The sequence below is a fragment of the Nicotiana attenuata genome, unplaced genomic scaffold (assembly GCF_001879085.1).
Source record: "Nicotiana attenuata strain UT unplaced genomic scaffold, NIATTr2, whole genome shotgun sequence".
NCBI classification, from domain to species: Eukaryota; Viridiplantae; Streptophyta; class Magnoliopsida; order Solanales; family Solanaceae; genus Nicotiana; species Nicotiana attenuata.
Window position 1 is genome coordinate 136,827 of NW_017670275.1, and position 16,123 is coordinate 152,949.

Consider the following 16,123-nt stretch of genomic DNA (forward strand, 5'->3'; position numbering starts at 1 on the left):
TCCGTTTCATCGTAAAATATGTTGCGGTCGATATATAATAGTTACGACGCTTAAATGATAACGACAATATCATTTCTCTTGTTGTAGACTAAGGAGTCGTGACATTTGCATAGCTTGAGGTTGGGCAGTATATACAAGGTATGTGAGGCTATCGCTTTCCTTTTTTTACATGACTCCGATTATACATAATGTAATGAACGAACTTCTAAAGATACTCCACTCTTAGAAACTAGCCGTACTTACATTGTTTCCCTTCTTATGGAATAATTGATGTTGATGTTACTTCTCTTATTCTTATGTTATAAATGTTGTTGGTACTTCCTGATTCTTATAAGATCCATGACGTAGAGTTAGTCCTAATAACGTGTACGGAGGTTACCGACCTTACGTCACTCCGAAAGGTTCAGAATGCGATTCCAATGAGTCCAGCATGCATTATATATATGTACCTGTTATACTCTACCGAGCCGCGCTATAATCAGCAGGGTACGACACCTATTGTGCAACCACTAATTAGTTGGGTTTTATCGAGCTCCACGTGACCGGGTACGATTCTACCGAGCCTTATGATGACTAGTACACTTTTACGAGTCTATTACGGCCGAGTACGATATGATGATGCCCACAGAGGCGTATGTTTTTAGATGTGTGTGTGTGTGTGTGTGTGTGTATATATATATATCATGCATTTCATGTCAGTCGCCCTCAGAGCCACTCGGATGTTACGGGTTGGATATTCTTTATCCCTGGTTACATTACTGTTCTTATTATACTTTCCTGCCTTACATGTTCGGTACTTTATTCGAACTAACGTCCCTTTTACTTGTGGACGCTGCATGTCGGGCTGCAGGTCCTGCAGCTCCCCCACCACAGTAGGCTGCCCAGCTCTGCGGTTATTGGCGACATCTCTTCTCCGGACTTGGCGTTGTCTTGATATGCACTTTTGTTATAGACGTTGTAGGTATGTTGGGGCCTTGTTCCGGTAATGTTGCAGCACTTATGTTCCTTTAGAGGCTCATAGACAGGTGTCGACTCATGTATAGTTTGGATTGCCTTGTTGGCTAATTTTTGTTGTATAGCCTCTCATGGCAACTTGTCAGCTTGTACCTTATATATAGCTTCATGATATCCTTGTCGGCCCATGTTATGTATGTTCTTGCCATTATCTGCCATTGTTGGTTGTTCATGATTCATGTCTACCATTTATGTTGATCTCGTCGGCGCTTATAGATAATAAGAAAGGTTAGATAAAATGTACGTGGGTGCTCGGCAGGTATGGCTCGGGTGCTAGTCATGGCCCTCCAATTGGGTTGTGATATAGTATTTGAAAACTATGCTCAATACTTCGAACATATAACTATGAAAATAGTTGGAGAGAGAGAGAGAGAGAGAGAGAGAGAGAGATAGAGAGAGAGAGAGAGAGAGAGAGTAGTTGTTGAGAAAAGTTAATAATATTAACGATTCTTTAAACACAATAATTCAAAAATAAAATAGTGATCATTGATTTACCATTTAAAAATAGAATATGATTGGAAAAAATAATACTTACTGAATATTTTAAATTTGGCGTGAGCTAGCATTAACAATTCAAATCAACAAGAGAATAAAGTATTTTTTTTATGTGATAAATAATTAAATCTTTGAATTAACTAATTAGCAAAATAATCCAATTCAATTCTTTTACTAATTCATCATAAATTAATTTTCAAATTGACATAATAGGGTACATAACTTGTGCCCTTGGGAAGAGAATCGGCAGCGGAAAAAATCAAAAAATAAGAGATCAATTATATTATAATGTAAAGAGTCAAATTGATTAAATTGCTATTCACTAATTAATTCAACATCCTTCACTTTCTTAGCTTTTTTCTATAACTCAAATACAAAACTTCAATAAAATATTTATATAATTTTTAAAATTTTATATTAATTGAGTTGGGTGCACGCACAACGCGCTTGACTTAAGACTAATTAAGCTCAAACGTCACATAATTTATCATTAAATCCTCAAAATGTAGAGCAAGTAATATCATAAAATATACTAGAATTATAACCGAACATCATTTTACAATTATAGAAGCCGACAAGTGAATTGAAACGTAGCGGTAAAGAGATCAAAAGACACAAAGTAGAAAGATCTAGAAAAGAAGATGCAGAGAACATCTAAAAAAAAAACAAATTTAATAACTATGAGAAAATTCCTTAAGTAAAATTCGGGAGAAAAATATACTTTTTCTTTTTCGCTTATTCGACAAACGTTATTACTTTTAGGCATATGCTTTACACTCTGTTTGGATCATTGTTCCTCATCGTTTTATAATGTATTGTATTGTATTGTATTGTATCGTATTGTTTTATGAATACAATGTTTGGATAGATTGTATTGTTTGTTATTGTTAAATAATATTTTGCTGTTTGGTTTGACTGTACAGTAATTGATAAGTTTACTAGAATACCCTCAATTATTTAAATATTAAATTTATAAAAAATTATGCATAAAAATAATTTAAAACACAAGAAGGCAAAACACCTTAAGAAAGTAGAACAAAGGAGCGAGACAGAAGAAGGCAAAACAAAGAACCACATCTAGTTAGAATTGAGTTAAAAGCAAATTAGGAGAAAAAATAAAATAGGAGGCGGCAAAACACCTTTAACATTGGCGGCAGAAGTTTTGGAAAAAAACATAGTAGGTTATTGGTTGGAGATTTGGAGTTAAAATAGAAAAAAAGGTAAATGATAAAATAAAATTGTGGAGTAATAAGTTAGGATATAATTGAAAAAAAAATAGGAAACAATCCCACCACACCAAATCAATTGTTTAAAAAAGGAGACTTTTCATTGTTCCGGAATAATAAATTTCACAATACAATAACAATACAATATGATACATTGGAGAACACCATCCAAACAAGCTGTTAAAGTAATATATTTATTCGGCATCCCCATTACTTTGCACGCCAATCGTAACCACAAACCGCCGAGATATTTTAGAAACAGAGACGCCGTTGTCCCGGGCGGTTAATTAGAGCGTGATTAGTGTTACTGGACAATGGAGTCTTTACAACGGAGAGTAGAATCATGGATCAGAGGCCAAAAATCAAAGATCCTGAAAATAACGTGGCCACAGCAGTGGAAAATGGTTGTGCGGTGGCCTTGGGCGGATGCCAGAGAGCAAAGGAAACTAATTCCGGAAGAGTACGAGAGAAGGAAGAAGCAACTTCAGGAACTCTGTCTTGCTGTTCAGGCTGAATCTGTTGCTGATTTGCAGGATATCCTTTGTTGCATGGTGCTCTCTGAATGTGTATATAAGGTAAAATTTTGATTTCCCTGAAAATGTGTTAGTGAAACGTTCACTGCGATGTTTATTGTTAACATTGCATTGTGAAATACATTTACTTTTTAATTTGTGATTATTGCGTTTTTTGGAGATGATAGCAGCAGGATTAGAAGTAACCTATCCCTTAAGCTTAATTCTGGCATTGTATGTTGTTGAGAGAGGAATAATGATAGCATTCTATGCAATGCCTATGTTTTTAATTAGGTGGCTTAATAGAAACGCGAGGAAAGAGTTTATGGTACAAACTAAGACACATTTCAATAAATAAATATTTTCGCACTCTTCTGCGGATAGGCATGAATACCTATAAAACATTAGTACTGAATGTTTTCAAAGAACTTCCTCTTTACTTACCTTCTAACTGAGCTCTAATAGATTTGTAATTACTCCCTCCGGTCCAAAATAAGTGATTTTTTGAATGTTTTCACACAGATTAAGAAATCCACTTTTTAGCATTAATTAGCAAAATTGACCATATTAACCTTTACTATCTCACATAAACACTCATAACACATATTCCAACACTATTTACTCTAAGGACAATGTAGGAAAAAAATAATTAATTCATTCTTGAAATTTGGAAAAATCACTTATTTTGGACCACAAGAAAAAGACCAAAAAATCACTTATTTTGGACCGAAGGGAGTATATCGTAATGTCTCATGTAGGAATTGGGACTATGAAGACAATAAAATGAATATTTCGAACTATGGCTTTAGAGGACACAAACTTCTAAAGAAAAAGTGATGCAGATGCAGTTTACGGCCCTAGCCAGTGCTTGCCTAACTTAACAAGGGTAATAAAGTGGGAGCAGTGTTCTTAAAGGCAAATGATATAAAGGCTCCAAGGATATGCAGGGCTTTAAGTGTGAAGTAGAATTAAAGCGTGATTTCAGTTCAACACAGTCTGACCCCAATTCGGGTGCAACATGGCAGTGCACTAGTAAATTGTCCACGTCTTCTCCCGATCATCTGCACACGAAGCACTAATTTTTTTTTACTTTATAATTACTAATGTCAACAACAACAACATCCCAGTAAAATCTCACAAGTGCGGTCCGGGGAGGGTAGAATGTACGTAAACCTTACCCCTACCCCGGAGGAGTAAAGAGCCTGTTTCCTAGATATCCTCAGCTCAAGAAGAAGAAAATAGACAATAGAATATGTGACACCAACAAAAATCAGAAAAAATAATATAAGCATCTTAGGAAACAAAATAGATGGAAAAGCAATAACAACAACCAGTAATAATGCCACAGTACTATGAAAAAATGAAAAAATAGTGTGGACACAACATACACCACTAATAATCCTAGACAATACCCTAAAGACTAGCCCCACCCCTGGTACGAAGGAAGAAAAACGTTTGAGTCCCTCCTAACCTTGAATCATAATGCTCGATCTCCATACCTTCCTATCAAGAGCCATGTCCTCAGAAATCTGAAGTCGCACCATGTCCTGCCTTATCACCTCACCCCAATACTTCTTAAGCCGCCCTCTACCTATACTCATACCCGTCAAAGCCAACCGCTCACTCCTCCTAATCGGGGCATCTTGGCTTCTCCTCCGCACGGGCCCGAACCATCTAAGCCTCGCTTCCCGCATCTTGTCGTCTATGGGAGCCACACCCATAGAGATTAATGTGTACTTTAGCATATGTATTAATTATTGAACATTGTTGTACTCAAGATAAAGCCTGTAAACCTTAGTGCTTGCACAAAGTGTCACCTAAGAGCAGTGTTGTAAATAGCGCTCAGCTCAGCGCTAATAGCATGAGGCGTAGCGGTTCGAGCCTCCATCGCTTTTCTGCTGTGTTGCGTTGCGTTTTACAAATAATGCTCGCCTTTGCCTGTGTAGCGAGAGGCGACTGTAGCGTCGCTTTTTAAAAAAAAAAAAGAAATAACGCAGGGATTAAAGAAAACGACTCGCGATTAGGGCTTTGGTCTTTCAGACATTTCCTTCTTCTTCATGCTTCAAACAGCTAAGCAGCCACATCGATTTCTTTCTCCAGCCATAGCCACAATGGTCGACCCAGCCACATCTCGAGTTTCTGTCATTTTCTTCTTCATCCAATTCGACCCAGGTATGCTTCTCTTCTTCTTCGAGTTTCCTTCTTTTTTTTTTCTTTCTTTTTCTTCTTTATTCGGTCTTCTTTCTTCTTTCTCCTTTCTTTCTTTCTTCCTTTTTCTTCTTCTTCCCTTCCTTTTTTTGGCTATGTTTTTGATCGAGTAGCAGTCAACAACACATAGTCTATTTTTGCTATGTTTTTTCTTCCTTTTTCTTCTTCTTTTCTATTTTTCTTTTGCTCTGTTTTTGCTCTGATCTGACTTCTGTCTTTCTTTTTGTTCTTCAGTTCTTCTTCTCTTCATCTTTCTTTTTTTGCTCTATTTTTTGTTTTCCAATTCCTTCAAGCTTCACTTTGGGGCTTTATTTCAAACCTGAAGAAGAATAGATGTTGCTTGTTTTAGTTTATGAATCTACTATGACTATGTATTGAGTTTTTAATATATATATATATATGTATATATATATATATATATAAATGGTCTTAAGGTCTTTATTAAGATTATAATCTTCTTCTTAGATGGTATGATTGATGATATGATAATATTAAAATTATCAGATGCAGTTGTTTNACCGTACTCTTTTTGTACCTCGAAAGGGGGGTCCTCCTTATGATGCTACGGACGGCTGTCCGAAGTGCAAGGGGTAAACTCGGACTCGGATAGGATAGGATTGTGCGCGCCGGGCCCTTCGGGTCTCATATTTTGGCCGAGTTTACCGTACCTCCGTCCCCTATGTTAGGCGGCCGTAATATTTTGTTACGTTCTACCGCTGTTACGCCAGAATAAAAGGTTCCACACGAGCTCCCGTTCTGCGGCGTGGTGGCAGGACCGCTAGGGGAGTGGCTCCGGGTATAGATAGGGTTAAATCTGCAGGGGTCATGCAAATACATAGGCCCCTTCCCTTCTCTTTTGGATGAATGGGGTGGTTTAGAAGGCGCTTTCCGATCTACGGTCCCTCGGAGCGAAGGGTTAGGCAGGTAGTATGGGCCCTCTGACTTCCAGCTATGTGCTGTGCGGCTCCCGCGAAGCGAATGAAGGGAAGCTCTTCGAGCTTCCGGGTGAGCTTACGCTTACTCTCAGCCTCTTTGATTGGTAGGCGGGCGGGCTAAGCCCCCTACTTAAGATTCAATTCATAAGGCTAATTTTATGTTGTCGTGAGGCTTTGGTTAGGCCGACTACTATAGGCTAGCTACTTCTAGCTTCTATACTGGCCCTTCCACTTTGGTGTAGTTTTAGTTTGTATTGGTGCTGAATGAACATATCAAACAAAGGCGAGCAGTATAAGCCCTTCTCCGGCCTGGGAAAAGCAGCGAACTCTAGAAGCTAGGGCTTTGTTCACCTTTGGACACGAACACTATTCCGTTCTCAGCGGAAACCCGCCTTAGAGATTGAACGGCAATAAGATAAGTCAACGTTCAATCTAAGACAGCGCTGAGCGCTGATAGCTTGTAGTGAACAGCCCCATTATGAAACCAACCGAAAGCAGCCTTTGGTACTTAAGTAGTTAAGGTTTGGAACCCTTGCAACTATGATAGAAAGCCGTTTGCTTGTTGCCAAACCCTTCGCCTTTCTTTTGAATCAAAGTAGGTCGCGACTGTTGTATTTTAGTCGGTCGGGGGAAGCGGTAGCTTCGTGCTCCGCTTCTCTCGCGCTTGCTTGCGTGAAGGCTTAGAGCCCTTTTCGCTAGGTCCAAAAGCTTCCCAAAAGATCTGATCCAACAGAAATCCCGCATTGAGCGTAGCTGATATGCGGCTACGGCTAGCCGATCATATCATTCCATAAAAAAAATCTATATGTATAGAGAGATCCCCTAGATATACAGATAGAATAGATGTTCATGGATAGACAGACATTCCATTGATTCTTTGTTTTTGGGCTGAAAAAGCTCGTCGATCCAAATGAATCATTCTTCTGGTCTCTCTTCGCTCCCCACCCCGAAACTGACCCACGGCACAGCGCCCATTCGCTTCGCGCGCGGGAAGGCAACGAAGTTCAGTTCATGAGACCGCAGCGCAGCGGAGTGGAGCAGCCGCGACACGAAGTTCCTTACCTTAGCTGGATCTCGCTGGTGCCACCTAAACGGTAGGTAGGCGGCGGATGTGTGACGTTTGGAGTTGTCGTTCGTGCACCTGTCCCCAATGGAAGAATGAGTGATCTGTTCCCCTGCGGATCATGGCCTTACCACTCGGTCCCCGATGGCCAGCGGGGGATTCGGTATAGCAGCTCAGGTTCGTTTGCGCTGCGCGTTCCCGCTGGACTGGACACATGTTAGCTGTAGGAAGTATGGTTCCGAAAGTGACTTCGGTTCGCCAGTTCAGGCTCAACTCCTCGCTTTACGTTAGCGGACCTACAGGTCGGGCCGGGGCTCTGCGCTCTTTCTTTCTGTGTGGGACGATACCGGGGAGAGAAGGGAATGCGTCGAGGCGGCGAACAAGACAACTACATTTTGGCTTTTCCCTCCATGAGATGAGCCCAGTGCATTGGACCGATGGATAAGAGAACTGAGCTGGCCTAAAAAGCGCTTGGGCGCTCTACGTACGATGTAGACTCCATCAGATACATATCGATTTCTTTCTGATGGATCAAGAATAGATAGTTGTCTCATCAATAGATAGAGATAGGAGATTTCCCCTTATTCTTGAGAGATTCCCTCTCTATCTCTTTCGATCTATCAGAACAGATCAGGCTATCTATCAATCGATTTGAAAATAGCACGCTCATCTCGCTTTTCGTTCATTTTCGCCACGAAAACATAGCCGCCATAATAAGAAGCAGGCGAAGCAGCTAGAAGTACTCGCTTCACGCCCTTGAATTATTATTCACGAATGAATTGGGAAAGCCAACAGAAAGATTCGATTCTGACTTCGTAGAGCCGGTGCTGCTGTTGCCTGCGCGTAGGGCCGTCCCCCACTCCCGTCCCGGGGCGCTAAGGGGCTTTTGTTTTTGGAACAGACGGCAGTGTTTTGCTGACGCCTCGAATCAAGCTTTTATTGCGACATGCTATGCTTTCTCCCCCATTGCTAGTAGGTTGATGGGTCGCGCGCCCGGCACACATGTTTTGGCCTTGTGTGTCCATAACTCAAAATAGGTGACCTAACGGCCGCCGCCCGACTAAACATACCAATAGTCACCAGATTCATATGAGCTACTGAGGAGTAAGCAATGATCTTCTTAAGATCGATCTGCCTTAAAGTGGTCGAGGAAGTATATATTATAGCAATCGCGCTTAAAGTATAAATGAAAGGAGTGGAACAAAGTGTCGCTTCGGGAAACATGGGTATTGAAAATCTTAAAAACCCGTAGGTTCCCAATTTTAAAGCAATTCCTGCCAAGATGACGGATCCTGCCGTAGGTGCCTCTACATGAGCTTCGGGTAACCAAATATGAACTGGTACCATAGGCACTTTGACGGCGAAAGAGGCGAAAGAAGCAATCCATAGAAAGATTTGGCGCCGCTCACTAAATTCTGTGGTTAATGAGATTTGTAAATCGGTTGTTCCTGTTTGGAGAAGAATCAACAGAATAGCTAATAGCATAAAAACAGATCCAAGTAAAGTATAAAGGAACAACTGATATGCTGCCTTGATCTTTCTTTGTCTCGAACCCCATACCCCTATAATAATGGTAGAGTCAGGGGTGGCCCCAAAGCGGAATTGACCGGTGGTGCTTGGTCGAAGCTCCAGTAGGTAGCCACTCCCTTCTCAGAGAACCGTACGTGAGACTTCCGCCTCATACGGCTCCGTCCCGAGCTTCCGTCGTCGGCCTTGGCATTAAACCACTATCTATGCATGTATTTTCAGCCTGGACTGACGAATCTTTTGCTTCTCGGGTGGTGTCGAACAATGGTGCTTGCGTTGCGGGAGATGCCCGCCCGTAGGGCCCGGCCTGCTTCCCGCCCGAAAGAACCGCTCACTAGCTAGCCGGACTAGTGGGGCCCTATCTGGAGACATACTGAAAACCATGCCTTTCGAACCGAACGCAATGCCCGTCTTCCAAATAAAAAAAAGGGCTCGTTGGGAAGAAAGATTACGTGCGGCCTGTAGAGCACATGTAAGGCACAGTCGGGTTGCTCACGCAGCGGATCTCTCTCTATCTATAGATAGAGAGGTGTGAAAGTAATAGCCTTATGTTATGGCCGCCCCCCGACTTACGGCCTTTACGCTACTACTATTGTGATGTGAGCGGTTCAAATTGGTTGAATCTTTCTCAATCATCCTGGCCGGAACTTGTATGCAGCACTTGTACGGAGGTGCATGCATAAAGGTTTGGAACTCTTTTCTTATCTGAATCTTAAGGACAGGACCCTACCCTATTCTCGAACCCTCTGCCGAGCTCTACCCTGCCCGCATTTCCTTGTGTTTTGAAGAGGAAAAAAAAATCTCTCTACCTGCTGCCAACAGTCTTTCTTCGGAATTATCTGAACGGGTCGATCCTCCCATCCCGTTTGTTTTAGCAACTTATCCTAAGGTCTCCTCGCCAAGAGCTCCCCGGCGACGACAGAGGAAGCAACCCGTCTGCTGTGGCGGGGCGGCTTTTTTCTTTCACAATAAGACCTGGACGATTATCCCTACCTTCGGTAGCTTACGAGTTTACGTCCATCCCTGGTCGGGTACAGTTTCCTTTCGATTTCTCCCTTGTAGCCGTTACCCGAATTCGCGCAAGTGTGTCCACACCCCCCAAACTTACTTGACGAGGAATCCTTTCTCGCGAACAAACACAACCCCTACACACACCTAGGAGCACCCCTTCCTGCATATCCATACAAGACCCGAGTAGGCGGGTCGAGGTCCTACGAGGTACCCACTACTCGGAGTACCCTCCCAAAAGGAAAAAGATGTGTCTGTCAGGTTCGGTTCTTCTTAGTTGGGTTGGGCGGGTTCGACCAGAAATGCTATGCTTACACACAAGACTACCCCTCTTCCCGAAAGCTTCGCGGGGACTACTTTAGGACGACGGACGACCGCCCGTAGGGGGTTTACTGCACAAGGCCCCTGCAGAGGAAAGGCTTTATCCCAGCGAATAGAAGATACTCAGCTCCGCACAACATAGGGATTAGCACACTTTCGGGAAGAACATAGAATAGTAGAAGATCCAGCATGCAGAAGACGGCGATCATTATAAATTCACGAATTAGAAATGCTGTAATATACTCTTTCCCATAACGGCGATCATTTATATATATATATATATAAAAATCCTTTTATTATCCAATTGTTCATTCCTGGGAAGAGAAAGAAGTAGATAGAGTAAGGGCCGCTACAATTGCTTTATTGAGTCTTAGGCCCCTAACCGGAAATACGCTATTTGGACTACAATGACTTTTGCACCAACTCTTCTGGAAGCATGGACCGAAACAATGCTTTAGCGGTAGGAGCGGAGTCCCCTTTTGGTTTGGAAGGTTGATATAGCAGAAATTCAAGTTTTAGACCCCTCACGTTTTTATGGCCAATGTTGAGATTCTTTAGTTCGACACCCTGGCTTTGTCTCAGAATGCTAAGACTGAGAACACTCTTATCCCTACAGCTCTTTGACCTTCCCTCTGTTAAACAACTCAGCGACTTGGGAAAGAGCTTGCCCACTGCACACTGATTGATCCGATAAAGCAAAGCAACCTGGCTCACAGCTCTTTGTGTTGGGGCTTGATTCCCGGCCGAGATAACCATTTCAAACCTCCCCTGATCCTTGAAATTGCCAGTTGCCAAGGTTTGCTTGCTTGCCTTCTACAGCTTAATCCACAGGCGAAAGAGCAGCAAAAAGAGCTTTTGCGGCAGCAGGTCTCAAGGGAGACTAGCTCTACAGAGCCTTACTGCTTAGGATACTGTGCCATAAATGGGAATAGGTCCATACGATCGAATAGGGTCTCTGTCAACCAGTGAGGAAGGCTTTACGCCTGTCCTTGAAGGTTTTCAGTGCCAGTAAGGAAAATTACCTTCACGTTTGCGTCGCCTTTTAGAGAAATAATTACCTTTAAGTTAGCTTTCTTTCCCTGCTCTCATTGCCCCTCTTCTTATTTGTAAAGTGTCATTCTTTCCTCAGCGCAGTCTGGGCCTTTCTGAGTTAGGGAGGTTTCTTTCTCTCTCTTCGAAAAGTGCTTCTCTACATTCTCTCTCTCATTATTCCTTTATAGCAGTAGAGAAGATATAATAGCTAATGCTACGCTTGGGATAGGTTCCTCTTTGTTTAGCTTGGTCTATTCTGGCTAAGCATTCCCGGTGCCATCCTCGTCTCCAACTCCAACTGCATTGTGTGACTAGGCTGCTTCGGGAGACAGTGAGGTTGTTCTGCTTGGGGAGTAGCCCGTCAAAGAGTCTTTCTATCTACTAAAGCATATAAAGGAAAAATCTAAGATTGAGGCGAGTTTATAGGTGTATTCGGAATCGTGGAGTGCATTAGCAGTATTATACTCTATTAACAGAACAACCACTCTTCGTATTGGCTAACATGATGGAGCCCCTGATTAGAGACATGGCGAGGTTGTGATTGGATAGAATCGTCTTTCCCTTTGCTATAAGCCTCGGTCAGTGGAAGCCTTAGCGACTTGTTCGCTTGATGGGTTGTCTTTATTTGTTCCGTTTTTGCATTCCTACATGACCTAAATTTCAGGTATGCCCTTTGCCCCGAAGGAACTCGCATCCTTCTCTCGTGACTTCAGGCACTCAAGTTTGCGTCATTCATCTGGTGCTAACGGGTCACGTAAGAAGAAGATTATAATCTTAATAAAGACCTTAAGGCCATATATATATGTGGCCTTAAGGTCTTTATTAAGATTATAATCTTCTTCTTAGATGGTATGATTGATGATATGATAATATTAAAATTATCAGATGCAGTTGTTTTCTGTATATGTCTGAACAAATTCTATTATTTTGTTCTACGTATATAAAATGTACAGCTAAATCTATTATCGAATAAAATCCGGTTTCTATGTCTAGCTTAAATTCTTCTAAACTTGAGGTAAGACTTCTAGCAAATATTTCTGGATTATTATTATTACCTAAATTAATAGGCATTAAAAAATTTCTTTTTTGTTTCTATGGTACGGTAAAATTTATAAGGTAAAAAGGGGATTTTTTACAGTAAAAATATTTTTTGTGATTAAATCTTATGTTGTAAAATCCTACTCGGTACTCTCTCTCTCTTATTCTATAAACATATATTGTTACAATATTATCAAAATTATGAACTGAAATTACCCCTTCTATACTTTTTTTTTAATTCTTTACTCTGTTCATCTCTTCTTCCTAACTTTTTTTAACTCTTTTTTCTTTAACCTCACCCTGGCCAAGGTTAACGTATATACCCATTCTTGGGTAATTTAAGGTTTGACTTAACCGGTTTCTCCTAGGAATTTATAAGTTAATCCATCAAAATTGTTAAGATAACCATATACTAAGAGTCATGTCTAGTTATTTACAAACTAATAATAGAGGAATAGAAAATATAAAGCTATTCATAATAACATAAAACTGTAAAAACAGGGGTAATATCCAGAAACATAATTTAGATAAAATAAATAACTTACATGTTTACATGAGAGAGATTTCCCTTTCGGGAAACCCGAAAAAAGTTTACTGGACTTGGGAATTAAAAACTTGCACACATAAGCATAAGGATTTATTTATTTTACAGGCTTGAGGTAGGAACTACTAAGGCATATAAGGAAATATTTTACAAAGGTATAGTACAAGGTGTTGGAGAATAGTGGGTGATGAAGGAGAGTGTATGGGTGGCTTGTCTTTCTTGAGAGTGTTCTTTCTTGTACTTCTGTCTTTGTCTTCTTCTTTCTTCCCCTTTTATATCTAAGTTTTTGAAGCGGATTTGAAAATGGAGTTCAAACATTTCCAGAAATCTTTCTTGTCTAGCCTTGTAGGGTACTTCATTGGGCCTCATCTTCACATGGCTTGAGCAGAGATTCCCTTAGTGCTGTAGCTACTTCTTCCACTCAAAAATTCAACTTGTCTTGTAGCTTTTCTTTTTATCACATCTTCTTTTCTTTATGTCATGTCTTCTTTTCTTTATGTCACTTCTTCTTTTTCAATTGTCTCACGCATTATTGCTCTTGGTTTTCCCTGTCTTTGTTTCTCTGAGGCCTTGCTTCTTTTTACGTATCTAAGTTATGTAGAGCTATTGAATCAAAATTCATTCCTGAATCATCTTCGTATGGATCTTGAGCATCTTGATAATTTATGTGGTTTTCATCTTCGTAATTATCTTCTTCTCCTGAGCTTTGAGACCTTTCTGGACTTGGATTAAGACTGGGATTTTTAATCATATGTTTGTCTTGTTTTTCTTTTTCTTGAAAGAAATTTTCTAATGTCTGTTTAATTATGTCTTCTATTTTCTCATTTTTTTTTTCTTTTTAGAAATTATACCTTTCCTTTTTAGTGCTTCTCCGTGTGTTAGTGTTCTAGGTAGTCTACGTCTTGATGAATCTTCATCTTCACTTTTTTGCAAAGTGACAGCCATAAACGGATTTGATGTGTCTTTACCGGTCACCGTTTGAACCGGACTAGCTGTATCATTATCCGATACAGTAGATTTTGCTGCATTCATTGGGGAATGCACACCCTTCTCATCCATTTTTTCTTGAGATGGAGAACTCTGATTTGGACTACTCATCTCCGTGTCTTGTTGACAAATAACTTGAGTCTGGGATTGTGCCAATTCAAATTTTAATGCATGTACTCTCTGTTCTAGTACCTTCACTTGCTCCATAAGTTTTGTTTTTTCGTGTGCCAGGATCTCATTCTTCTGGTTTATTCGTTTGAAGGCTTCGGTCATTGATGAGCAATGATCACAGAATGTTATCTTATCGTTGTCCTTTTGGATGTTATATTGGGGGATGTTTTCTGGGTTTTGTCTGAGTGCTTGGGAGATATAGTAGTTTGGTCCTAGTATTCCTCTTGCATAGTCTAATGCTTCAGTGAAATTATTAAAACCTTTAAAAAGCGGTTTTTCAAAATCTTTAATAGAGTCTAGTACTTCTAACCATGTCTGAAAAATACCATTTGTCTTACCATGTATAACTACACTACATAGTATTTAAATCTTTTTTCTTGGTTTTTGTCTGTAAAATACTGTCCTAAGGCATTAAGAGCCCTTATGAAATATTTAGTGTCTTTTTTATTATATGCTATCCATAAATTATCAATTAAACATCTTTGAGGTCTATCTATGACACATTCTGGTAAAACTCTGAATGATATGTTTGACGGTGGAAAGAATATTAAATTATGTTTTCCAAAACTTATCCTTTCCATATTAGTTTGTTCTACAAAAGACTGTGGCTTAAAATGAAGATTACCTTATACTGTCTGCAAGTATTTGTCTGAGGTGAGGCTTGAATGCCATTTCCCTTGTCTTTAGTCTTGGTTACTGGTGGTCTTATGTTGTACATGTAAAATATATTTATTAATTGACAGTAATTTTAAGCCTACTTAACTGATCTGCTAGATTATTATCTTTTCCTTTAATATGTTCAAAAACCAAATTATATATTGATATAGTATCAATAAAATTTAACCATCTTCTTCCACTACTATTCTTTGCATTTATCTTTTGGTGAAACTTAACTATAGCTTCGCAGTCAGTTCTACTTCTTGTTTATTTAATATATATAATTTAAAGCTATTTAATCCGTAGATTAGAGCTAATATTTCTGCATCTATACTACTCATATTTCCTTTTTCTCTATATTTACCACTTTGGTAAGTACATATTTTTTCTGTATACTTATCACTATGTTTATTTGGTTTTGCTTCAAAACTGCTCCCCATCCTTTAAAGCTCCCGTCTGTTTCTATAATTAAGTAGTTTGTTTCTAATGGCATATTTAAATCAGGAATATTTTTTATTTTTTGTTTAATTTTTTGTACTAATTTAATGTCTTCTGTGTTGAACTGTTTTTGTCCTGTAGAGCTTGTCTTAGCATATAGTGGTCCTGCTATTTTTCCTAAGTCTTTTATAAAATTTCTTGCATAATTTACTATTCCTAAAAACTTTTGTAGTTCTTTAGTATTGTCCAATTTATCTGGCATTTCCATAGTCTTTTTTAGCTATATGGGGTTGTCATTTAATTTTTCCATCCCCTAAAACTACTCCTAGAAAATTTATATAATTTTTACATAATTCCATTTTCTTTTTACTAATTATTATTCCATTATCTACAAATAATATAAATACTGTCTGTAGATGTCCTAAATGTTCTTTAATATCCTTACAAAATACTAATATATCATCTACATATACTAAAACAAATCTCTTATATTCTCCAAATATACTATCCATTTCTCGTTGAAAAATTGGTGGGGCTGTTTTTAGTCCGAATGGCACTACTAACCATTCGAAATGCCCTTCTGGACAAGTAAATGTTGTCCATTCAATACTTTCTTCGTGCATTTTTACTTGCCAATACCCTGATTTACAATCAAACTTACTGAATAACTTTTTTCCTTGTATTCTATTTATCAGTTCTGTTTTATCAGGTAACTTATATCCGTCTGTTCTAGTGTTATCATTAAGTCTCTTATAGTTTATTACCATTCTTGCTTTTCCCCTTATTATTTCACTATGATTTCTAACCATGAAGGCTGCTGACCTATGTTTAGAAGTAGATCTCCTTATCACTCCTAAATTCATGAGTTCTTTAATTTGAATTTTAAAGTCTTCTAAATCTTGATTTGTAGCTTCTATTGAAGCTGTTTTAATTATATATTCTGGATT

General features: G+C 39.4%; 1 pseudogene; it reads right to left on the reverse strand.

Moving 5' to 3' along the window:
* Window positions 1-7,050: 7,050 nt before the first annotated feature.
* Window positions 7,051-14,183, reverse strand: LOC109237107 (annotated as a pseudogene).
* Between the last annotated feature and the right edge of the window lie 1,940 nt (window positions 14,184-16,123).